The following is a 25,650-nucleotide window of genomic DNA, read 5'->3' as shown; positions in this document are numbered from 1 at the left end:
TCACTGTGTATTTGGTAGGAATATTGTATTCGTAGAGAAGACAGTGCAGTTCAACATCTATGCCCCTTGAAGGGGAAGTTCCAAAGGTCAAGGCTAATTGGATTCTTTCTCTTCTCATATTCCAGTTTTACTCATTCTTACACCATAATTTAACTTGTTTCATATGTGGACCATTCTTGGAAAATTGTTTTGATTTTCCTTTTTGGAATTTTTTTTTTTTTTGAGTAAAGGTAGATTTATTCAGAAAGATACACTGAAAGGCAAGAGAAAGGCCACGAGCTATGGGGGTTGGGTGCTCAGATTAAAAGTAGGCACACACTCCACAGACAGAGTGCGGGCCATCTCCGAAGAGGGAGAGAGAGGAGCAGCCCTTTTTGGAATTTCTAATTGCCTTTTTTCTTAACAAAAGAAACACAAGCCTTTCTACCAGAATCTTGCAACTGTTAGTCATAGTATTTGTTGAATGCTTTAGTATGTGTTGACATGTTTTTGGGTCTATTATCCTGGGATTTTGCTTCATTTCAATTCTGGATTAGTTCCACTATTCCTTACATTCTGTATATTCTCTCTCTTTTTATTTTATTTTTTTTTCCCACTGAAGTTCATATTCAAGTGTTTGTTTTTTTTTCCTCCAGTAAAGGTAGATCAAGATAAATTTTCTAGGTCATTGCTTTTCTGAAAATGTCTGTTTTGACCTAATGCTTGACTGATATTTTGCTAGGTATAGAATTCTAGATTTAAAATAACTTATTCTTAGTAATTTTAAAGTATTGCTTATTTTTCTTTTCCTTTTTTAAAAAATTCTTTCTGGAAGATTCTGAGATTTTCTTTATAACAGTAGTATTCTGAATTTTGTCAAAAGTAATTAAGAATTGCTGTTGTATTTATGCTGGTGAACATTCCTGGACTCTTTTAACCTAATTACTGATATCTTCAGATTTGAAAATTTTTATTCTGTCATTTCTTCAGTTATTTTCTGCTTTTATTTTTTCTTTCTTTCTTTCTCTCTCTCTTTTTTTTTACTGTCATTTCAGTCGGTTTTTAGGAGGGAGAAGAGTTATTTATGAGCAATTAGTCTGCTTTCTGATACAGAAATAAATCTGTATATAAATTTTTTTGACATTAAGTGATCTTTTTTCTAGTTAATAATTTTTACCTCAAATTCCTTTCTGTTTTGTATCTACAATGCCATCTTCCTCTTCTTTTTTTCTACTCTCACCTAGTATAGCTTTATTCAACCTTTATTCAAAATGAAGTTTATACTTCATTTTCTTTTAGGTTTGTCATTTGTAAGCAGCATTGAGTTGGATTAATGCTCACTACCAGTCCTTTAATACTGTGCCTTCTCTATTAAGCAGTTGTTAATTTTGATTAGCTCCTGCAGGCAGAATGTCTTTAAGTAGCATTCTCAGGTGGATATGTCATAATATTCGCTGAACACATTCACATCTCCAAATATTGCTCTACGGTTTTGGGACATGACAGTAACTTGACTGGGTGTCATTCTTTAGGCACAGCTTTTTTCTCTGACATCTGTGTATAAATTGATACCATTTTGTTCTTTATGCTTAGACTAACCTTTTGTGTCTCCCCTACCCCCTCAACCAATCCCTCCCTATTTCCCTTTGTAACAATTGTTTTGTTGCATGGCGCTCTCTCTCTCTCTCTCTCTTTCTCTGTGTGTGTGTGTGTGTGTGTGTGTGTGTGTGTGTGTGTGTGTATTTTCACAATGAAATTCAGAAATTTATCTAGGTATGATTTTCTCAGTGATTTTGGTTCAAACCAGAACACTTTTCATTTTAGCTTTTAATATTATTTTTTCCCTCCACCATACCTACACTAAGTTGGATAGATCTGTGTTCACCGTACTTAACATCTTCCTTCCTATAGTTTTTGTTTCTCTGTATTCTGGGAGAACTTTTCAAGCTCGTTCTCTATGTTTTTGCTACAAGGTCTGTGAAGCAGCAGTTTCAGCATCACCAGAAGCTTGTTGGGAATGCAGAATTTGGGCCCCTCTCCGGAACTGCTGAAGAACAATTTATACTTTAACAAGACCCTTAAGTGATTCATGTGCACTTGAAAGTTTGAGAAGTGTTGTTCTATCACAAATTCTATTTTCTGCAATGTCATTTTATTCATCATTGTTGTTAATATGTTTTTAAACTCCTGACTGCATTTTGGGTTTCCTTATATCTTCATATTTTAGCCAATACTTTGGGCAGTTTGTTCTCTAATTATTGTGCTCTGATCTTGTTTTACAGAGATGGTGACCTTTTACATCTTTATAAAGATGACAAAGTAAGATTTAATTTTTCTCTTGTAGGAAACTGTGTTTAGTTTCTTTTTCTTTGAGGTTTTAGGGTATTATTCATTTTTTTGTTGTTGTTGGAGACTTTTTGTTTTTCATAAGCCCATTGTGGCTCTTATTCTTCTTTTTAATTTTTGGACTGTGTGAAATTTAGCCAGGCTTTCTTTTTTATTAATAAAAAGAATAGATGAATTATTTTTCACTCCACTTACTGTTCACATTGTTCTGCTCAGATTTCATGTAAACATTTAATTTGATGTTTTCTTTATGTCTTATTTTTATGTCTAGCAGATATTCATCTATTAAGGATTTAGATGGATTATAGTTAATATCCTCTTAATACAACCCTTGCATTTTTTAGACTATAAAGTTACATGTGATTTGCAGCTATTTAAATAGTGTACAACGCTACTCTTTCACATGCCCTCCCAGAATGTGAACTCTTCCTGTCTTTACTCATATTAATAAAGCTTTTTCTAAAAAACTGTGCTTCCACCTATATTCATTATCTTTCAAAGTTAGGCGAGCTGAGATCTCTTAGCAAAAGCAGTGCCGGCAGAGCTGATAGGACAGGAAGACTGGTTTGGGTCAGAGTCCAGGACTGCAGGGAAGAGAGTTCCCATAAAACTGGACGCTCTTGCCCGTCATATTTCTGACCACTGCAGAGCCCCTGTGTTCTGAAATTTAGTGCTGACTCTAGAGGTAATCAAGATGTTTTCCTGTGTTCTTTGGGACCCTTCTTTCTGTCTGATTGTGAAGATACAGCATGTGATGTATGGTCTAAGGGTGTACTTTCTAACCCATTCCCACTGATGCTGTGTTAAATGGAACTTATATACCCATAGTGAATGACTACTCCTTCTGACTTTTGGTTTCTATACTTTGTCAGTCATTGTATGTATGTACGTGGTTTTATAACGAGAAGTGAGGAGAAGCCCTGTCACGCACACCTGGCCTGCTGCTATGCTAAGAAGTCCAACCATTAGCCTGTTACTGAATTTTGATGAGTTAGGCATCTCAGGTGACTTTTGGCTTTCTTTTTAATTATTACTATTAGCTTTTCATGTTTTGTATTTATTTTTGTGTTTTTAATTCATCCCCAGGGGCTGAATTCTCCCTCACTTAACTCATCTTGGGTTACGTTTTTTACCCTAGAACACTTGAACCCAGCCTTTTAACCCTTGAACTCCAATGGGCCTTCTTATTGCTCCCACATCCTGGCTTATCACTTGCATTGATGATTATCTCAGGTACTGTATCACCGATTAGACAGTGAGCCCCTTCCTCGAAGGTGAGAGTGCAGACTTAACTCTGTATTTCCCATACGGTACATGTTCAATACATACATAAGCTTCATGAAGGGGTGATAGATGAACTCTGATTCCTCTTTCTTCCACCAAAGCTAAAGCCTGGAGAAAGGACAAGATTTGAGTAATATTTTCTAAGGAGAATACAAACCCAGACACCTGCTGTGGAGGCCTTCTCCCCTTGCTTCCTGGTCTCCTGGTGGGGGGAACAGTGTGCTGCCGGGTCCTGCCTCCTGCACCAAGCCAGCAGGTGCGCTGCTCCAGGGCCCTGCAGGGTGGCCTGGCTCACCTTGCTCCAGCCCTGCCCTACCTTTCATCTGCCTTCAGGGGGCTCAACTTATTCTCCTGTCTCCGCTCTCCCTTTCCCTTAAACTTCCAGTGAGAGAAAAATAGATTTTAGTATTAGAAAAATGGGCTGTTGAATTCCAAAGTCAGAAATAGACCACATAAATATGTATGAAGCATCAAAACCCTTCTTTGAAGTGTGATTTCCTGACTAATGGATGGTTCTGGGTTGATTTTTTTTTATTTTTCCCACTCAGTTAAGCCTTATTCAGACCAACTTGCTTTTTGCATGAACTTAAGTACCTTATGATTAGCATCCATCAGCACTTCTGTAACATTTTGTACTATAGTAATAATTATAATAATAATTTCCAAAATTTCTATACCATATTTTCACAGTGCTTTATGCTCATTATTTTATTTGATACTCTCAAACAATGCTGTGGAGAATGTTTGGAGTCTGTTTCATCCCTATTTTACGAGGAGACTGAGGTGCAGAACAGTTAAGTGACTTGCCATAGTCACACCGTGAGGAAGGTGGCAGGGTGCTATGGTGGAGCCCTTTCTCTGGCCAGTGTGACAGGTGAGTAACGGAGATGAGCGGCCCGGCCGCTGTGTGAGGCCCTTGACATTCGTGTTGTCATTTGACACTTCAGGACCCTGCAGAGCAGGCCACTGCGGCTACCCCCCATCCCCAATTACACACAAGGGCAGTTTAGAGAGGTTAGGTAGCTTGGTCAAGGTCACACAGCTAGTACTGATAGGCTGCAGTTTGAACCCACGTTTCTCTGATTTCATAATCAAGCTCTCAGACGTTTGGCTCCCTCTTAACTTTTCTGGACGGAGCCTCAGAAGATGTCCCCTACAGCCTAGCTTTTAAAAGGCTGTTGCATTTCTTACGATTTCCTGGGCTGTGACTCCAAACCACATCCTCCTCCCTATGGCTCCTATGCGTCTGGGGTCTGTCGTCAGGGGTGGAACTGGGAGCTGCATGGATAAGAAGGGCAGAGAAGGTGAAGAGAACTAACCTTTCCTGAGCACCGATTTTATGCCAGTGGCTGTTAGAAACCTGTGTCACAAGGACTCGGAGAGTCTGAGGTTACTGTTCACACACCCTGAAGCAGGAAACACAGGTGCAGAGGGGTGACGATGTTTGTGCATGCTTGTAAGTGGAGTCGGGATTTTTGCCCAGGGCTGTTAATGGCGGTGCTCTCAGGGCTAATGAGGGGGAGTGATATTTCTCAGGGGCCAAAGGAGAACTTTAACCAACAAAGATGAATTTAGCCCCTGCTGCTTATAAGGCATTCTAATCGAATTCTGGAGCCCGCTAAAGTATGTTATGAAGGAACTCAAAACATCCAAAGAGAAGAAAAACTGGTGAGTTTTAGGCTATACTGCTTAGCTTATATCATGATGCCAGCAGGCCTTTGACTGAAATACATAGGAACTGGGACTTAACCAGCAAAAACACATTAGTAAACATCATAATGACACGCACATTTAGGAAAATGATGTTTTTAATTTTAAGTGCTATGCAGCCTCGCCTTATATAGGCAATGCTGGGAAGTTGTGGTATACCAGGAAATGATTTACATTTTAGCCTGAGGGTGAAAATATGGAACTTGTAATTATGTCAGAGAGAGGCAAAATCTTTGAACAAGAAAAACTAAAGCTGTAAAACGTCTCAGGATGTGTGTTGATTAAACTGTTGTGTGGGGGAGCTTTTTGCCTGCAACTTCGTAGGGAATAAGCAGCTGTTAAGGACTTTCAGGTAAAAACTTCCCTTCTGACTCTTCAGTGCTCTCTTGCCAGAGCGCCAAAGTCCTGAGTGACAAGCATTTTCTCTTTCCTTCTAAGGCCTTCTTGGTCTGAGGTGGTTTTGAGCAAGGAAGGCTGGCCACGATGGGGTTTTGGCTCATGGGAAGAAGGCTGCAGGTCTGCCTGGTGTGCACAAGCTGGCCTGAAATCGGTGATGCCATCATGTGCAGACAACCTGTCTTATAGGCGAGATGCCTGCAGGTGGGATTCACCTCCTCTGGGGACCAGGGCTCCCTGTGCTGTCGGCCCAGCACCTCTTATTTCCTCTCCTGGCGGCTCTCTATTCTCTAACGGGGAGCTCCCTCTGTAGGGTCTGTAGAGGGAGTGGGAAAGTGATTGCCCTACCCCAGAGAACCAAAGTGGTGGGTGACGATGGAGAAGGTGGAGGGTTTTTCTGTTTTCTTCGCTCTTACTTAACCCAAGAGAGGTAGACTCCAGCAGTATTTAGAAGAACCAGCTCTACAGTCACAAATCTGAGTGCAAATTGTGACTCTGTCCCTCATTTACTGTGTGACCTTGACCTCATCATTTATCCTATCTAGGTCTCCTTTTCCACGTATAACAGTGCATTATTGATACCTTGCTCACAGACTTGTGAGAATTAAATGAGATAGAGATATTTAGTCCTTAGGGCTTGATAAGGATTAGATACTATTATAACAATTACCTCTACTAATAGCACCAAACCTATTCAGGGCTCAGTCTCTTTACTCTTTGTGTGACATTAATGTACTCATACACACTCTGCTATGCTACCCCTCTTCTGAATTCGGCACAGTGAACTAGCTTACTTAGGCCTTTAAACAAACAGAGTTTCTTAGCTGCAGCCACCCCCCAGCCCTCACCCCGTGTGCCACTTGCCTGATAGCAGGGAAGGCGTTTGTGTGTCTGAGGAGGGGGCTCACACGGATATTTGCCCGGTAGCTCACTATCACGTGCTGGTGTGGTTTTATAGGAAGTATATCCTGGATGTTTATAATACATTATTTTTAGCTAGAGTTTATTTTTCTAGAGAAATAATTTCATTTTTTAGAATGGACAATTATTTTGTACAACTGGTTCAGGTCCACAGAAAGCCCAGGTTCTTATCTTTTATATTTGGTTTTAAGATACTGTGTGTGAGGTGTCCCTGAAAGATCATGGGCTTGGGGGTCGGAACTGGGTTCCGATTCCAGCTGTGATATGTACTAGCTACAAGGGACTTAGTTTCCTCAAGTGTGAATATAAATAATATCAACCTCATAGGATTAAAGAGAAAAAGTAAGAAAGTATATCACATTACATAACACATAAATAGCGTTTCAGTAAAAGTTAGTGGTTACTGTTTTGGGCAGACCCTAACATCCTATTAATAAAATCCAGTGGCTTCCACTTTTTGTTCTGTGGGCTCTGTGTTCTGCAGAGATGTCTCCGAGGCCACAGGAAAGGTGATGGAGGGACTAAGGAAACGACCCAGGAGCCTTGCCCCTTCCACAGCAGCTCTGCTTCCATCTGTTCTACATGTATAGGTGCTCTGCATAAGATCTGTTAAAGGAAAAAAATGCTTAAAAAGTGATTGAAGTCCAAGTTACCAACTTTTCCTTTATGAATCATACTTTTCATGCTGTATCTTAGAAATCTTTGTACAATCCGAGGTCACAAATATTTTCTTATGGAAATTTTTATCATTTTAAGTTTTAAACTTAGGTCTGTGATCCATTTTGGGTTAGTTTTTGTAAATGGTAAGAGTTACGGTGTTTGCTAGGGCTGCATAACAAAGCACTACAGACTGGGTGGCTTAAACAATGGATTTATTTTCTCATAATTTTCTCAAGAAGTCCAGGGTTAGGGTATCAGCAGGGTTGGTTTTGTCCTGAGGCCTCTCTCCTTGGCTTGTGGATGGCTGCCTTTTCTCTGTGTCTTCGTATGGTCTTCCCTCTGTGTGTATCTGTATCTTAACTTCCTCTTCTAATAAGGACACCAGTCGTGTTGGACTAGGGTCCACTCAGACGACCTCACTTTAACTTAATTAACTCTCTGAAGACTCTGTGTCTAAATAACAGTCACGTGCTGAAGTACTGGGAGTTAGTATGAATTTGGGTGGGGGGATAATTGAATCCATAATATACAGATTGAAATAGGGGTATTTTGTTTGTTTTGTTTTTCTTTTTCTTTGGGTGTGTATAGATACCCAACTGTTTTAGCACCATTTGCTGAAAAGAACCTCCGTTCTCTACTGAGATTCCTTTGTGCCTTTGTTGAAAAGTGACTGTCCATATAAATGTGACTTGCTCTCTGTATTCTCTCTTCTGTTCCATTAACATATTTGTCTCTCTTTACTTCAATACCATACTATCTTGATTACTTTAGCTTTATAATAAGTTTTGGGGAAAAATTGATAACTTGCACTTTTTTAAAATGGAAAACTTCTGCTCTTCAAAAGACACTACTAAGAAAATAAAAAGACAAATTACAGGTGGGGAGAATATATCTATTTGGAAGTCATAGATCTGATACAGGACTTATATCTAGAATATATAAAGAACTCTGAGATCTAAATAATAAGAAAATAACATAACAAAAAAATACAGGCAAAAGATTTGAATAGATACCTCACCACAAACAGTATATGGATGGCAAATAAGTACATGAAAATATACTCAACATTATCAGTCCCTAGAGCTATATAAATAAAACCATAATGCAACACCTCTATACACCTGTTAAGAAAATAAAAAAAGACTGGCCATATCAAGTGTGGCAAAGAGAAGGAGGAACTGGAACTCTCAGATACTATTAGTAGGAATGTAAAATGGCACAACTACTTTGGGAAATAATTTGGCAATTTTAAAAAATATTAAACATACATATATGGTCCAACCATTGAATTACTAGGGTATATATTCATACAAAGACTTGTACACAAATGTTTATAGCAGTTTTATTTGTCATAGCCCCAGACTGGAGACAACCCAAATATCCATCAATAGGTGAATGGATAAATTAATCGAAGTACATCCGTACAATGGAATCCTACTCAGCAATAAAAAGGAACAAACTATTTATACATGTTACAACATGGATGGATCTCAAAATAATTATGCTGGGTCATAGAAGCCAGACATAAGAAGAATATATAATACATGCTTCCATTTACATGAAATTCTACTAAATGCAAAATGCATAGTAACAGAAAGCAGATCATTGGTTTCCTTGGGCCAGGGTAAAAGGGTTCAAGGTGGGGTGGGAGGGAGGGATTATCAATGGGCGTGAAGAAGCTTTTGGGAGTGATGAATATGTTCATTATTTTAATTGTGGTGATGGTCTCATGAACTTAAACATATGTCCAAACTTACCAAATGGTCCAATGAATTTAAACATATGTCAACACTTATCAAATTATCAAATTATATATTTTAAATATGTGCAGCTTATTGTGTATTAATTATACTACAATAAAGCTGCTTTAAAAAGTGGCTGAAAACATTTGGACTAATGGTACAAAGACTCAAAGAATAAGGTGAAAATTAGAAGAGTATTAGCCATCAGCTTTCAGGCCTACTAGAATTTCGAGCATCCCAACGGCATTCAAATGACTCTTTTTCTTGTATACTTTAGGAAATTCCAATTTAGGCAGTTGGGGGACTGAGAAGAGTCTCCTTACAGTGTTGGTAGCCCTAAAATACAGCATGGAACCACGTAAATGCTGAGACAAATTGAGAAAGGTTGAGCTTTTTTCATAGAGTTCACTACCTTTGAATTAAATGCATGTTCAGCTTTGGTTCTAGTTGCCAGAGGCTACTTTTTTTTTAAGTCCACAATTTGCTATCCCCACTGAGTATGGAATTCAGTGAAACCAGCCTTTGCACATGCCTTTATTAAAGACTGAACCTTGAAGTGTTTGGAATAAGAGAGAAAAGTAACTAGAAGCAGATTTGCTTCAGTCTGGACTTAGCCGTTTGGCTGACCTCTTTTTGCTGGTTTTCTGCGTTGATTAGACTTTGCTAATTGATGGGGCTTCAGGGGCAATAGCCTAGGCAGAGCCACCCTGCTCTGGACTTGGACTTGGTACAAACATTCCTGGTGGTCAAGTCATGTATTTTCCACTTTGGAAACAGGCCTTGGAACAGGATTACTGGAAGAGCGGCATGGGTTCTATAGTGCAGAAACCATGATGACTTCCAAAGACATGAGCTAAGGTAATTTGGCTCTCCTTATGTTCCCATCCGAAAAGAAAGAACCCACCAAATTCAGAGCACCTTAAACATTTCGAAGTTGTAACAATGAGTGTGAGTAATCGGTGTCCGTGGGACTCCAAGAGTGAAAGCAGGGCTCACCAATGTTTTCTCACTACTCTACAGAAAAGAACCTGGAAAAAACCTACAGTCAGACATAAACATTTCCACCTAACATTCATTTTCAACCAGGGAGTAGCATGTGGCACAATACTGTGCAGTCGCTTGCGTTTAAACACCCTTCTTCACAAGCCCATGACCACGTCCCACATAACAGCATCAGTACCATTGAGACTATACAGTAGGAGCTTGAAAGTAGGACGTTTTAATCTCCGTAAATTCTCTTTTTCACTTTGCTAATAAGCACCTGACAAAAGTAAAATTCCGAGCTGTATTATTCAGAGACAGCATGTAATGGGGCTCTCATTTCTGGCCCAGCTCCCGTCAAGCACACATAGATCAGGCATTGTATTAGCACTGAGGGACACTGAATGGACAGCCATTGCCTTCAGTGAGCCTTCAGCCTAGAGATGGAGATTGAGAAACCGGCAATTATCATGCAGAGTGATATGTACCGTGGAGAAAGTACTTGGAACAGAGTAGTCCTGGGACCTATAGAAGGATCACCCAACTCAAACGATCAGGTCAGGCAAGGCTTTTCAAAAATTGAGTCAGAATTACTTCTTCAAAGAGGCAGAGGAAAAGCTCCTGCCTCTTAGTCCCCACCTGACAATGAGCAAATCATGTGAGCAAATCACTGATGTTCTCTGAGCCTCTGGTTTGGAAGTAATTATTACTTCCTTGGTGGTTGCTTATGAGAATTAAACCAGATGATGTATATGAAAGCACGTAGCCCAGTCACTTGCTAGGGCCAAGGTCAATACTGGTTTTCTTCCTTCCTTTGTCCTCCCCTCCTGCCTCCACCAAGTGAGGAAGTTGACGTCCTAGCAGACTACGGAGAGGTGATATCTGGAGGATTTCCAGCCATCGTCTCTGTCACTTGGTGTTTATCTTCCTGCTTCCAGTTCATTAGGATCTTTTTCCTCTGATGCTGGTCTGGACCATGCCCATGGACGCGCGAGGGCTTTCCTGTCCTGCCTGTGACACTTCACTAGGGGAAGTGGCCAGCCTGTGAGCGGGTGGTGGTGGCAGAGGGGAGATGGAAAACAACTGTAGCACCGAGGGCTGTGCTGAACAGAACACCAGCGTGGCCCTGTGTGTGGGTGGCGGGCAGACAGCAGCCATCATCTGTGCTGAGCTTGAGAGAAGATGGCCTTAGTGAGAGAGGGGAGAGAAGAGGCCTGGATGCCATGTCTCAGGGGAGGACAAGCAGAGAGGAAAACTGTCTTCAAGTATAACTCGAGTTTACTCTGTATCTATGTATTTTGCAAGTAGTACTTCATTCCTTCTCTTGGCCAGGCCTTAATTGCTATAAAAGTGAATGGTGCAACCGCATTTGGGGGACATTCTGACTGGTGAGCAGGCATTTCTGTCTGGGAAACAATGCCAAGAACCCCACATCGTTCTTGGGCATCTTTACTTCCGCTGCTCTGCGTTTTTGCTTGTTTCTTTGTCTGTGCACTCTTCCCATCTGAAGATGACTCCTTTTTCCAAACCCAAATCACCTTCTCGTATTGCAAATCCACCTAACCTTCAGACTTGTTTTTCTGCACAGCTGTCACAACAAACTTCCCCTCATCTGCTACTAAACGTATCAGACACTGTTGTGCAGGCTGTGAGTTGCCAACTCATTACCCGGGGGCTTTCCAATAGAATCTGATGTTATCCAAAACTTCTCATCTGTTTCAAAGGGTACAATTTCCTGCATCCTCTGGAGGGAAATCAAACGCATTGCATTTAGGAAATAGGCTGATCCTTCACAGATTTAGTAGACCTCTAGGCAATTATGGGGTGATTATTCCCAACTCAGTGTTTCCTCACCTCATTTCCCATAACAATGCCTTGAGTGACCTGACGATGGGCTTTTCATCTTATGAGTCAGATATCGGGAAATAAATCACCAAAATTGATACAAGCTGTGGTACCTCTGGTTTTCTCTGTCCTCCTCCCTAGTGGTTTTTGTCTCTCCCCAGAGGCAGCCAGTTCTCTTTTCCCTTTTTCTTCTGCAGTTTCTATCTGGGATCCATGAATCTTTTTCTTTAAGTCTGTCTTCACCATCCTTTATGTCATACATACACCCAGTCTCCCGATCATTGTGATTATCTGTTATTTTTTAAATTTTTTTTGCGGGGGAGGTAATTAGGTTTATTTGCAACGAAGGTACCTGGCACTTAACCCAGGGCTTTGTGTATGCTAAGCTTGCACTCTACCACTGAGCTATACCCTCCCCCTGTGATTATCTTTTAAAAAATTACTTTTTGGGTTTAGAAGTTGCCCGTTAAGAAAAACCAGTCAGCTGGTTTCCAATGCCTCTTTATGGTTCTTTTCTCTTCCCTTCTTAGCTCTGGACTGGGATATATTTTTCCCTCACTGTCTTTGTTCCACACTCCAAACTCATCTGTCTCTAAGTGTCTCCCTAATTCCTTTTTTATTTTTTAAAATTACCTTTTCAATTTCCTGCTGTCAGACATCTGCTGTAGCACCTTGCTTTCTCCACTTCCGAGCAGACTTGTTTCACGAACGCTCTTTCTCCCCAGGATGATTTTGCTGGCTGGGGCGCTGATGCAGTGCTGCAAGGGTTTTATTTTACATTGACTGATTAAGCACTTTGAATAATTGTTTTAGCTCCATTACTGTGAATCTATTTGGCTTAACTCTTTCTTTTGCCACCTCTGATTAATGTCTGACCATTGGGACAGAGAGGGATCAGCACATTCATTTCCCCTGGACACCACTGAGAAGTGCTCTTTTTCTTGTGCGGGAGCCTGAAGCAACAGATGCTGGGAACTCCCGCTGCGGGAGTGGGGAGCACGCACTGTTGTCAAGTGAGTGCGTGTGTGCTCTCAGCCTGCGTTGGCTGATGGTGCTGTGTGGAGACAGCAGAGAGCAAATGTTAGCATTTGGGGAAAAGTGTACCTGCAGATCAGATTTTAAAACTGAATGGTGAGTCTCTGTTGAGTTAACAGTGTATCACTGGATGGTATTTTCTTTTGAAGCTCATGAAACTTAACAGCTGTTTCGTGAAGCAGCATTTTCCTACATGTCTGTTTGACAGGTTTAATAGCAAATTTTGCAGTAAGCAACTTGCTGAACAGGCCTCCCTGGCTTGGGCTGTAATAAGAACTGTGCTTGCAACCAGGTTCAGTGAGGGTCTTTCTGCTTTTGTGTTTATGGAATGGGGGAGTCTGGCTAAAGTGAGGGAAACTGAAAGGCATGTTCCAAAGGAAATTACTAATACCTCCACCAGAGTGTTCCTTGGAACTGTTTATTAACCAGTTCAGGGGAAGAAGATACATGGCGGAAACATGCTGTTTAGCCATAAAAACACATTAGTACAGTCAACTTACTGTAACCCTATATTGGCAAATGGTAATTAAATCTATATATCTCTAGTTTTATAGTTTTCTGCAGCTGAATCTCTGGAAGACTTCTGCACTTTGTCTGATTCAGGGAAGGCCATATTGTCTCCCTGGACGCTGGAAGAGGCTGCTGTGCCTCGTAATAGCTTTTCAATATCACCAGATTGAAGACAAATGCTTCACTTGTTTTACTGACAGAAATAAAGCACTTCCTAGTATTACTCTTACGTTGGGGGTCCAAGTTCTAGAAAACTAAGACTTAACAAGACTACAATCCCATGTCCTTTTATCCCTTTTTCAGTTCTCTCAGATCATAGGACCTCAGAATTGCTTATGTCTAGGGATAACCACTTTGTATTTGGCCCCAAAGGGTATAAAATGCATTCTTCATGATTTATCCCTGTTTTTATTGACTGTATGTGCTTGGTATGTCTGCTGACTGTAGATGTGTGCATGTGTGGCAGAATCACAGATCATGGACCCCTGTTCTCAAGGGCATCCACCCTCATGGGCAGCCCAGCATCCTTAGTTAACAAAGGGACCAAGAGCTGTCTCATGTGCTCTTTGAGTTTCAGTACAGATTTTGCAAGCCAAGAATACAAAGTTTGTCCTAGAGTTCATGGTTGTTTTCATTTATTGGACTCTTAATCATATTGTTTCACTTAAGTAGCATGTAAGGGAGCTTTATATTTACTCCTTCCAGTCCCATCATGATGTAGGTCAAAAGTCAGTTCACATTCGGCTGTATGACAAAGATGCCTACTTTTGAACAATAGGAATTTAGGCTTCGTTGTTTTATACACTTAAGAAACTTGAAAAAGATAAAGAAATCTGGAAAAGGAATTAGTGAAGTCAGTACAATTAATTTTCTTAAAATTACTCAAAAACTCTCACTGGTATACAGTAAACTGTCAGGGACACAAAATGAGTCAGCCCTCTGGCTCATGCCGGTGGTGTGAGGAGGGATAAGAGAGAGAAGGTCACTTGACATTTGTAGAGTGGGGCCATGAGTATTCAGTGTGGCCAGTGAGAGGAGAAGGGTCTACCGGTAGGCCTTTTTCAGCAGGTTGTCACTCCCACCCCTCCCAGCTCAGAGCTCCTCGGGCTCCCTCCGCAAACCAGACTGCCAGTCAGCGTACCGTTTGCCCTGCTCTCGTTCCCTCACTAAGCTGCTGCTACTGTACTAACTTCCAGGAGAAAGAGGACTAGCATGCACTGGTTTCTTTGCCCAGCTGTTAGGATTTATCACTCTTCCTTCGATCCTCCTCCCCTGGTTTTACAATGCCCGACCTTGTTCAGGATAACATGTGCAGTGGCAGAGACGTTTAATGAAGCCTGCTTATGGTGCTCTTGGGAAAAATAGTGGTGAAGGTATTGGATGAATGGTGAAGCAGGAGAATCCTAGTCCAAGATGGTAAGAGGGGGGACCTGGGACACTCTTCTCTTTATCGTGGAGTCTGATTCTAACAAGGAGGATCTGTTCTGGTTCACTCCTGTGTGTTTATTTCAGAAATATAATGCACTTTAAAAAAGAGTCCAGTCAGTAGGGCTTTTTCTTTTTTCTTTTTAACTTCTTACTTTGAAATAATTATAGACTTACAGGATGTTTCAAAAATAACACAGAGAAATCCTATGGTATCCTTTGCCCAGCTTCCCCCAATGGTAACATCTATATGACTATAGTATATCAAAACTAGGAGGTTGTCAGTCTACAGACTTTATTCATATTTCACCAGTTTTTACTAAATGTTTTGAATCCTGTGGTTTTCTTTTCTTCTTTTTTTAGGAGGGAGGTAGTTAGGTTTACTTATTTATTTTTAGAGGAGGTCCTGGGGATTGAACCCAGGACCTTGTGCATGCTAAGCATGTGCTCTACCACTTGAGCTACACCCTCCCCACTGTGGTGGTGGTGGTGTTGTTTTTAATAGCAAATAGAGTTGAAGGAGCAGTGGGATAAATGTTCTTCCCTGGTCTCTTCCTTTCTTTCTGTCTTGCCCTCTTGTCCCCTATCATGTGAAAGAAGATATTAGAAAGTGTATATTAACAGATACAGTCTAAGCACTTACTCTGAAAAACAGTAAACTAGGTGCCAAGGAGGAATGAGTGCGTATAAAAAGAAATCTCCCTGTATCTGGCAATTATGTGCTTATTCAGAAAGTTTCAGCTCAAGACAGTAAATATTTACTAAGCACATGAAATGTATTCAGCACTTTCCTGTGAATTATAAAAAGAGAAGAGCTGCTCTTCAGCCCGGAATGTACATTCACTCCTCCTCCCCAACCCAAATGCCTGTTAGCTCTGAGAGTCTCCAAACTAATCAGGTGTCACCTCCTTTATTTCCTTCCTGTGTTCATTGAGTGCCTCCTAAATGCCAGATGAATGCTAGATGCTAGAGATTTAAAAGATAGATTCTGTGCAGTCCTTGCCCACACTGAGTCCACAGTTTAGTGGGAGAGATGGACATTCTGAATATAAACATTTTGAAGAAAGATAACCACTGCAGGAAATAGAATGTATGAGAGAAAAAGAGGTTGGAAACAGATCAGTTAGAAGGCTCCTGTGGTCGTTCAAGTGGACGTAATGGCCAGAAACCAAAGAGGGGACAAAGATTGAGAGGGGAAAGATGGATTTGAGGGCTTTTTGGGCGTTAAGTTTGATAGCACTTAGTGATTAAGGGCTGAAGGGATTAAAAGAGAGGGAGATGTCCTGAACAGTGTGGATGATGAGGTGGTAGAAATGCTGTGCATCGAAGTGGGAGTTCAGAGAGAAGAGCAGCCTCTGGAGGAAAGTCATGAGAAGGGTTTGGGCAGTTGAGTTAGAGGTGCCTGTGGGCAACCAAACTAAGAAAGCTTGACATGTAGATGAGCTCACGCTGTAGATGGTAAATGAAGCCTCGGAGTGAGCGACCTTGAACATTTAGTGGGAGAAGAAGGTCAAAGAGAGAGCCCTAATAATAAATAATAATAAACTTTAAAGAATTGATGGAGAAAAAGAGTGCCTACAAAAGAGATTGGGAAGGAGAGCAGAGATACAGGAAGAAGAGTGGAAAAGGAGAGGCTGTCCGCAATGTTAAGTGTTTCAGATGTTAAGTGTGACAGGAATTGAAATGTTTTTATTTGATTAGGAACAAGAGAATCCTTTATGACCTTTGTGAGTTCAGTTTCAGTTGGCTGGTAGGAGGAGACAAAATGGTATAAAGTGATTTATTCAAGTGCTAATATGGAGTGTAAAGAAAAGTGTGATTGATATTAAATATTGAAGAAAATCTGTAATAGAATGTTAGAGCTGGACTGCAAGCATTTGTTTTACACATAAAGAGAGACTTCAAATCGATTGTTCAAGGTCACACATCTAAAGAAGAATAGCCAGGATCAAGTCCCAGGAGTCCAAGGAGTCTCTTGACTCCTTTTATTAAAGAAAGTTGTGATTATGCTGTAGTTTAAAGGAGCAAACTAATGTCTCTTGCAGAAAAAGCAGTCATTAAAGTGATGAATCAGAGTCGTGTGCTTCTGTTGTGAAATATAACTACTTGTTTGATGAATTTATTCATTTATTCTATGAATATTTATTGACGGGTATTGTGCTATTTGCTTAGTATACAAAACAAATAAAACACGTTTCTTTCAGAGAACATTCTTGGTGAGTTTTATAAAAGTAAAATATTACCACTATTAAATGATGCATAGTCCAACAGGGTGACGTATACTAAGACACGTAGCATACAGTGTGCTCTTATAAAGGCAGAACGTGGTTCTGCTTTGGGAGCTGGAGACTGATGAGCTGGATCTTGCGCCGTGATCTTGACTTCTTAAAATGGAGAAAGGTTGAAAGAACATTTTGGCAGTGGGAACACATCAGCAAAATCAGAGAAGTGTAAAGCATGCTCTGTAATTTCAAGGAATGGTAAATGCCCATTTGGGCTGCAACATTAGGGTGGGGGAACCAGAGGGAACAATTGTGAGGAAAGCCACATCCAGAACACGGAACAGGAAACAAAGGGCAACAGATGCTTTAAGTCAATCGTTCAGTTTGGATCCTAGATAAATCTGGTGGCAACAGTGAACATAGATTGGAAAGGGACCTGAGTTTAAGGCAGAGACATGTGTAAGGAAGTGTTTCAAATGAAGGATAATGAGATTCTGAGCTAGGGAAGTGATTCTAAGTGTGGAGAGGAGAGAAATGAGTCAAGAAAGAATCTGAAGGTGGAATTACAAGCAGGACTTACCAACTGTTCACCTGTCTCCCTGAGAGAATCCAATAACACACTGCAGTTTCTAACTTACTGACTAGGGTGAGGAACAAGAGAGGTTTATAAGGGAAGACTCTGAGTTTGGTGTTGGATATTTAGAATTTAGGTGCAGTGGGATGTCTAGGTAGACCATATGGCCACATCCTAAGCCTTGCTTATGGTATTAATTAGTATAAATAATATATTAATTAATAAATAATATATAATTAATCCATATAAATGGATCCCCAAGAAGCCCTAAAAGTATTATAGCAGTTGAAAATGTATTCACAGTTATAAGGAACAGAAAATCCAACTAACAGTGGCTGTGACAAATCGAGTTTATTTTTCTCGCTTAACAGACGAGTTGGTGGTTCTGGTATTGGTTTAGCTGCTCAGTGATGTCAGGACCCATACTCTTGGACTTGCCCTCATGGTTACAAAGTAGCTGATGGAGCTCTAGAATTGTGGTCATTTCCTTATCAGCTGCTTCTGTTTGGGTATCTTTGAGTAGATCTGGGTCATAAGGCCTCTTCTGGCTGGAAGGTAGACCGAAAGAATTAGGAAGAGAATTGTTGAATTCACTGAAATCACTAACTCTCCATCCTATTAGATGCAATGCCTCACATCAGAGATAATCTGCTTCTGCAAATTTTCAAATAAATCAGTGTGCTATCCTAATTGTAATATAAAGGAGACATTAAAGGAAAGTAATTTATAATAAAGTACTTCAAAATGTACATTCCCAGGCATGACTGCACTGGATGACACAATGAAGTAGTGAGATGTTTGCATGGTCAATATGACAGCAACAAATGCAGACAGGCCCAAGGGTGTGGTGATGCTGTTTCCAGTACCAGAAGCAGCCTAGTCGTTAGCATTTCGCTGAAACGATGTGAGGTGGGAAGCCCCATAAAAAGACCAGCAGGACCCCTAGGCAGGGCCACTACTCTCCTGCCAGCACCACCCAGTTTCCTGGCCCAGAGGCTCTATCTCACTTTTTGCCTCTGAAATGGCTTACTTACCCCTAAAATTCTATTGGTTCCCTGAGCTCACTCCTGCTTGGTTATTTCCTTCACTTGTGATTGGTTATTTCCTTCACTCCTGATTGGTCCATTTCCCTAACTTCTGATTGGTCCATTTGTAGTACTTCATTTGCATGGAGCTCACTCCTGATTGGTTATTTATCTCCCTCCTGATTGGTCATTTCTCTCCCTCCTGATTGGTCCATTTCTACAAAGCTTGTTCCTAATTAGTCAACTTTTGTTATACCTTATTTGCATATGATGTTGCAAAGTGTAAACTGACAGCCTATAAAAGCCTGTGTAAACCTGCAGACGGGGTCCAGAGGTTGGAGTGTTAACTCCTCTGGGCCTGCTGGTATAATAAACCTGAGTTCTCCAACTCTGCGAGTGCTGCTTGGTCTCTCACCTGAATCTAGGTTGCTGTCACAACTGAGCTGTAACACGTTTTTCTGCAACAGATGAACAGCTTCTGGCAAAGTTCTGAACAAAACACAGCATAGTCCTCCCTTGATATACATGGTAGTTGCTTCTTGAAAGAGTCAACTTGCATTAAAACTGCACAAAAACTGTTTTTATATACACACACACACACACACACACACAATAGAGTTGGGGGTCAAGGCTCAGAGAATAGGTTTTTTACATTAAAAAGAATCCGTGTGGAATATAGGAGAGTTCTTGGCAGACAGGATTGTCCCCCACATAACAGTGTGTCTGATGTCTCTGGCCCTGCCAACTCATTAGTGGTAGGATCCCTACACCCTCATGACAATCAAAAATGCTCCCCTGACTACATATTCAAAAAACTCCTAGGGCTATGACCATCCATATTAAGAAAACTGGCCTAGATTAATGGGACTGGGCACTTTGCACTCCAAACAAAACTGACGTTTGGTTAGCAAGAAAAGGGAGGGATGGATATTAAATAAGTAATTATCAGTGCCTGCTAACAGTAGGATCCAAGTCTTGCTTATTTTTATATCATCTCCAAATTCTTGCACAGTTTCTGGAATATTGTAAGTTCTCAATGAACTTTCTTGAATGGCTGAATGAATGATTGGAATATAAGCTATGGAAAGTTCTACTAAGGCCCATGATTGTTTGAACTTTGAAATTAACAAAGGAAAGAATCTTCCTTTAGGTGGTTGAAGGGCTAATTACTGTAAATCTAGGAGGGTTAGCAGGAGTCCAGAAGTGAACTTCGGTGGGCCAGGGTCTGTGCTAGGATTCGGCATTTCTGGTCATTGTATCTGCTACACGCCCTAGGCTGAAGACGAAGAGTTAAGTTTATATCCCCGAATCCTGTTCAGCAATGGAAGGTTTAGGGGAGATATTTAAAGCTTTCATGTAAGTAGTATATTCAGTCTTTAGAAGAAAAAATGACAATAAAAAAATCAATAAAAGTCTCAGTGCCTAAATCTTACTCGCTCTGTGTTTCAGCACATTCTTTTTTTCATTGTGTCCTTTTCCACTTAGTCTATTCATCCTGGCATTTCTATCACAGCCTGAGACATTTTCAAACAATAATATTTTAGGAAAAATATTTAGAAGTAGAAGCAAAAGGTTTTGTTTAGTTTTCTCAAAATGTAAACCTATTATTAGAATTTAATTCACAGTAGAAGAAAAGTTGGTTTTGCTCAAGTTTCCTTCCAAATTTAAGTGGAAAAGAATGAAAGTGGCATTTCAGTTTTATCTCTTTTTGTGAGAAAGATAATCTGTAACTATGGATTGTGAAGACAATATATGAAAAGCAGTCTTTTTTCAAATGGCTCTCTAAAGTTTCCTTTGAATATATAACTTTCTGAATTCAAAGGCATGATACAACATAAGTTTTAAAAATAGTTGTTCAAGATTTTGAAGAGTATAACAGTTAATATTTCATAGTTTGAATTCTAGTGAAGGAACAATGACCTCAACCTTTAGTGTATAAAAATGAAGAATATTTAAAAAAATGTTTTGCAGTTTAAGTTTAGATATTTCAGGCATCCTATAATTAATTGCTCGACAGTGTGCTACTTTTTTTTTGGTCAATTGGATTATTAGCATTTTGGAAATCTTGAATGAATAAAGCCTTGAGTGTCTTTGTAAATGAACTGTTTGACTGATGCGTCTTTTATAAGTATGGGTTACTTTTCCTTCTGTGAAAATGCTAGGGAATAACGATATAGGTAATAAGTAGTGGCTTGTTTGGGGATTTTAAGGGACCTCACATACTTTCCGTGTCCTGATGTGGAATCTGGGTGGATTCTTTGTGCTAAGGAGACGGGTGATATTGAAGATCAGGAAGAAAACTACCTCTCCGTCCCTCCTCTGTTCCTTCCTTCTTTCCTTTTCTGGCTGCAAGACGAATGGGAGCTGTTCATTATGTCCCCTGTTACAGCGCCCTGGGCGGGGGTGTTTCTGTTTCATATACGTCGAAGCGTCACACAGTAGACCTTTTTAGTCAGACCTTGGGGAATAATTCCTATGACCGCAGCATCTTCCACCGTTTCCCCCTGCTTGTCACCCAGCTCCTTGCCGTCTTCTCTGCGGCGCGTGTTTTGTGAGGCCCCTCTGTCTCTGGACGGTTGGTTTCTTCCGCTGGGTTGCGTGTTCCTCAGTGCCGCCCCCACCTCCCTCACATGCCCCTGGGGGCACGCCTGCCAATCCCCTCCTCCACTCTGTTTCACAGCACCTGGTAACTGCCTCAGGTGCAGGGGTTCACGTTGTTTGTCTCTCCATTATACTTGGTAGTTCTTTGAAGGTGTGGATATTACCGTATACATTTGTGTCTTCGGTGCTTAGTAAGTGAGGTGCTTAATAAATTTTTGTTAAATGACTGGAGAAATGAAGTTATGACCCCAAACAAAACACCATTTACAATTATAAAGGGGAAATGTTTGAGATGAGTAATACTGTTTGTCTTTGTGGATCACCATAAAATTATTTGTTCCCTTTGCACACTATAGAAGAATTCTCTTATGGCTTGACTTGCTTAATATCATTTGACTGAAATGACTGCAGAGGGACATTTCTACTTCTGAGCTAGGGCAGATTAACAGGTTTTCAGATCAGCAAACCCTCCTGGTGATCCCATAGGAAACTTTACTTAGGTCAGTGTGGTGCCAAGGTTTTGTGTTTGATATAAGAATTCAGCTCCAGTGACTGTATCATTCACGATTTTATCTAGTCCTCTCTTTTTCTTAGGTAAACTATTTACATGTTTATCACCTACTGTGTAAAACTGTACATGTTGATTTTTCTAAAATTAGCTCTGAGCTACTAGGGCTATCCTATCCCCTGGTACTAGTGTGAAAAGATTTGGTGAGTAAATCTGTATTTATGTTATCCAAACCCTTCTCATCTTATACACCAAAATATTTCTCCTTTTGGCCTATGTCTTTTCACACTGAGGAGGGTGAATGTTTTAGTTCTTTCATGCAGATAAACTGGTGGTGATCACGGTTCTCATTTGGATTGACTTCAGGTCTAGAATGAAGTTTTTTGTTGTATGGTGACCCTAACCCTGTGAATTAGGAGAGAATTTCTTCAAATTGTCCTTGATTATTGGCTTTTTGTTTTTAGTGTTACTTTGTCTGTATATTTCACTATTTTAATATTTATTATAATCCTCTGTTTCTTGATAGGAATATACAAATTGTGTGTCAGATTGTAGTCTCTGTGTTTTTAAATTACATATTATATCTTAAGTTTTTTTCTTAAGTGATACAGCAGTATCTTGTTCCATTTTTGTTACCTCTCCAAATGTAGACTGTTAGTAATAATTATTATTTTCTACTAGTTATTAATGAAAACATCTTAGTTGGGCTAGGGTACCTTTCTAAAAACAATAATAATAAAAGATTCTTGTAGTGCTCTGTTAGAGAGGTATATAATTATGCATTCTAGCCAAGAATTACATCAGTTATTTTCAGATTATGTTCCAGGGAAAACCAGGTTTAGAGTCAACTAACATATATTTAGTGTTTACTTATGTCAAGTGTTCTAGGTAATTTCTCATGTAATTCATTGTTTTGTGCCTTCAATCTTAGTAAACTTTATACTCAAGAGAAAAACTGATCCGTCAAAAGGTAACAAGCCATCCCATTTTAAATTAGCCTACTTTTAAAAATAAGCATTTATTGCATTTGTGGGATTTGAAGGAACAGTGTAGTTAAGGTACTTAGAACAATACTCCCAGATACCAGTTTTGGTTTTAAAGTAATTATATCATTTTTTAGTGTCAAAATTAATTTAACTGACCATGTTAAGAACCGTTAAGTATTATTATCAAAATGGTGCGTTGTATGTTAATTCAGCTGACATATAAGCAGAAAGGTGTAAAAATGATAGACTCAGGCACTGTTATTTCCTGAACTTCTCTTTTAACCAGGATGTGACCTGCAGATAATGTCCTGGTGGCCCTCTGCGAGGGGTACCCTTCACTCTTTTCTGACTGTGGGGCCATTGCTTGAGACTGTCTTGAAATGTCATGTATCCTCTGTAGCTTTTCATGATGTCCTTTGTTCTTCTCTTTGTTCCAGTGCTACTCTATGCAGAGTCTATCAGCACATATATTTATTGTAGGTATTTGCCTCTCAGGCTGCATTTGGATATCCTTCATTGAATTTCTACCATACGCAAATGCACATAGTTTCCTATAAGAAAACCATCCTTAATCCTTCAGGAAGTATGCGTTACTTGGTCCGCTTACCTGGTTGATTGTAGTTGCTGGTTTGTCTGCTGCCTGGGTATCATTGCAAGACAGGCCTTGATTAACTTTCTACCGAACAAGGGTATGGACTAGGGATCCCTAAGATCTCCCGTATCCCCACAGTTGTCATTATATGATTCTAATCCATCACAAGAAATATATTGTGAAATCGTTAACTAGTGTTTGCATAATGCTTAGAGAATTTTTAATGAGAAGTAGGTACTTGAGGTTAGTGTTAATTAATAGATGGCTTATTAACCTTTCTTTTTCTTTTTTCACCCCAACAACACACTGGAAAAATGTACTTTCAAGAGTAAATTGAAATCTGGTGAAATATTTTGATTGCTTCATAGAATTTAGCTTTCAAAAACAAGCATCAGTATAGTTACTGTAGAAACGAAAACCCTATGCATATAAATAGAGTTGACCCTTGAACAAGGAGGGGTATTGGTTCCAAGACCCCCTGCAGATGCTACAGTCTCATAGTTGGCCCTCCATATCCGTGGTTCCATAGCCATGGATTCAGCTAACCGCGGACCTTATAGTGCTGTAGGATTTATGGGGAAAAAATCTGCATAGAAGTGGACCTGGGCAGTTCAAACCCATATTGTTCAAGGGTCAGCTGTAGTTACAATAAAACAGAAAGCAGCAGCGATGTATAGTTTTCATAATTTTTCAAAATATTTAAAATACTGCCAGTTTTTATTCCTATGCTTTCTTTGTGAAGAAGGGAAGACATGTATTGCTCCTAGTCGGGGAAAGCTAAGACCTAGAGAGATTAAAGGCTTATTCATTCCTCCATAGAAAGATATTGAGTGCATATAGGCACAGTGATGAGTAATTTATCCTACTTGACTTTGAGAGCAGGAGAGACAGATTTATAAACAAATACATTAGTTGATAATATAGTTAATTATGGTAGAAGCACAGAAAGTGGTGCACGTAACTCTGCGGTGTTGTGTGGTGAGGCTCCACAGAAGAGGCGATTTTTAACGCATTCTCATTAAAGAAGGAATGGAGACCTTTGCCAGAAGGGGAGTAGGATGAAGAGAAGGGCCCTGCAATAAAAGAGAATGAACAAATGTAGAGACCTAGAGTTAGGAAAGGGCCTGGGTATTTGAAGAACAGGGTCAAGTTCAATGCAGCTAGAACATTACTGTCCAATGTAAATGTAAATATGTAAGTTAAAAATTTCTAGTAGCCACATTAAAAAATAAAAAGAAATAGGTGAGTTTAATAATAATATATTTTATTTAATCCAATATGTCTGAAATATTTATGTTGTTGTTTTCATACTTAAGTGTGAAGCATTTGATTTTAAAGATCAAAGCAGGTATATATTTTATAAGTACAAAACATCTCAGTTAAGACTAGCCACATTTCAAGTGCTCAGTTTCTAGAAACTTAGGGGTGTATGTTTGTATGCACATGAGAGAGAGAAAATGAGAGTAAGAAATGTGTGCTCTATAGAGGGGGAGGTGGAGAGATGAGGTCGAAATGTTTGTTGGAACCATATTTTGAAAGACCTTAAATGCTGCCTGAATTTGGAATTTATCCTTATGAATGTAGTAGTTTATATCTGTGCTTTTAAAATTATTTGTAGTGAAAGGCCAGTTTTCTAAATTTAGGGTTTGTTGCAGACTGAGAATTTTGCATAAATATAACAGCAGTGAATTAGAAACATAAAATAAGAGGTCTACAAAGAGAAGCACCATTTTTTTGTCATTAGATTTGACAAATGTACAGTTATTCTGTCAGTTACTTATAAAGGTATCTAAGCCAGTGCTATGCAGTAGAACTTTCTATGATGACAGAAGTGTTCTGTCTGTGCTGTGCAAGACAGTAGCCATTAGCCACATGTGGCTATTAAGCATTTGAAATGCAGCTAATATGACTGAGAAACTGCATATTTATTTTAATTTCAATTGAAATAACCACAGTAGACTATTGGCACAGCACTGGCTATGTTTACTCTTAATCTTTGTATTCATCTTTGTATTTATCTTTTGTGAACTAGTGAAAAGCAGTGTGGACTGCCATTGGTACACAAACCATACTCTGAGAAGCACTGTTTACGGGTGGCCTCGAGAGCTGGAAAGCCTTTGGTGTCCTTGGCAAGTTACTTAATCTCTCATTACCCCAGGATCCTCAATTCTAAAACCGAGGAAACGATCTCATAGAGTTGCTGTGAGGATTAAATGTGGAGGGGATGGGATTAGGGAGAGCACCAATAACAGATGATGTCTGAAAGAGCCTCACAGAATGAGTTCAATAGGCAAAGAGGAGAGAGCCT

The 25,650-nt window shown here is 39.8% G+C and overlaps 1 protein-coding gene across 1 annotated transcript in view; it reads left to right on the top strand.

Annotated features, from left to right (window-relative positions):
- The window catches only part of CPQ (carboxypeptidase Q), a 389,854-nt gene that overhangs the window by 68,016 nt on the left and 296,188 nt on the right, over positions 1-25,650 (top strand).

The sequence above is a fragment of the Camelus ferus genome, chromosome 25, assembly GCF_009834535.1.
Source record: "Camelus ferus isolate YT-003-E chromosome 25, BCGSAC_Cfer_1.0, whole genome shotgun sequence".
Taxonomy (NCBI): domain Eukaryota; kingdom Metazoa; phylum Chordata; class Mammalia; order Artiodactyla; family Camelidae; genus Camelus; species Camelus ferus.
Note: the sequence above shows the minus strand (reverse complement) of the source record. Positions and strands in the feature narration are given on the sequence as shown.